We start from the raw sequence: 1,234 nt of genomic DNA, 5'->3' as shown, positions 1-1,234 counted from the left end.
TTCATTGTTGACCAGTGAAGGCAGCATATCCTGTCTTGTTAAACAAAATGATGTTTTTATTCATACACAAAAATGTCAGAAGAATCCATCTTGGTCTTGTCAAGAGCAGAGGTGGAGATTCAACCTTACAAGGTGAAATTAAAAAAAAAGAAAAAGTGGCGTAAGAAAAAAAAAAGGAAAAAGAAAATTCAAAAATCCTCTCTTCAGGCCTTGAGGAAGGTTGCTTGATATACTGCCATTCTGGGGCAGATGTCACTGCTTCTACGGAGACCATACCCAGAACCAGCACAGAATGGGGCTGGAATACAGCGAAAAGGTTCTCCAGAGGCCTCAGCCCTAACTTGTCACTGAACACAAATCTTCCACTCACTGTCTACTCCCTCTCTTCACACTCCGGTAAACGACTCTCGAAATCCCCACCCCCCTTCTACCTGTCTCAAAGGAGCCAGCATCCTTCTTGTTTACCTTGTAGTGTGTTTAAATGAAAGGTGATGCCCCTCCCGGAAATTTCAAAGGCAACAAGTAGATAAAAGAGATGCTTCAAAAGCGCATCTGCCCTCCTACAGGCGACGACTTTGCCAGCATTATCCCTTTTATTCAAAAGCACAAAAAAAAAAGCCATACATTTATTTTCTTTAAGTATCTAGCACCAAATAATATTCAGAATACCAAAGGGAATTTGAGGTATGATATTCTAGTTTCTGCCTTCAGGCGGTTTACAGAAAGTAGTTGGAGTAAAAATATGTTCTTGTGTGTGATGCTTTCAGGAGAGAAGCCCCAGCGGTCAGGCGAGGAAGCATTTATACCTGCTTTGAAAACAGCCTTGGCTTCACAAGGAGGAGTATATGCTTCAAAGAGGGAGGCTAAGCAGATGAAGGGAAATCTAGGGATGGGGAGGATGTGGGGAGGAGCAGGGTTGGGTATAGGGAAGGAACATAAAGTCTCTGAAGCACCGCAGTGCGATCAAAGAAAATGTGATGTTTGGCCAAGGAAAAAACCCCCAAACAAGAGGATTTCTCCCCAGGTATCACAGGGCAGCATACTAGCCACCTCGCGTGTGTGCTCTCAGTCCTCAGCAAAGCACAGTTTACAGCTTAGCCCATTGACATGGTCTCAAGAACTACAACGCCCAGGAGCTCAACTCTACCTACTCCAACCTCTGAGTCCTTTGTTTCCCCCAGTTCCAAAGGAGCCATCTTGAGCGTGTGTGTGTGTGTGTGTGTGTGTGTGTGTG

This window comes from Mastomys coucha, unplaced genomic scaffold (genome assembly GCF_008632895.1).
Source record: "Mastomys coucha isolate ucsf_1 unplaced genomic scaffold, UCSF_Mcou_1 pScaffold13, whole genome shotgun sequence".
Lineage (NCBI taxonomy): Eukaryota > Metazoa > Chordata > Mammalia > Rodentia > Muridae > Mastomys > Mastomys coucha.
This window is presented reverse-complemented; position numbering follows the sequence as displayed.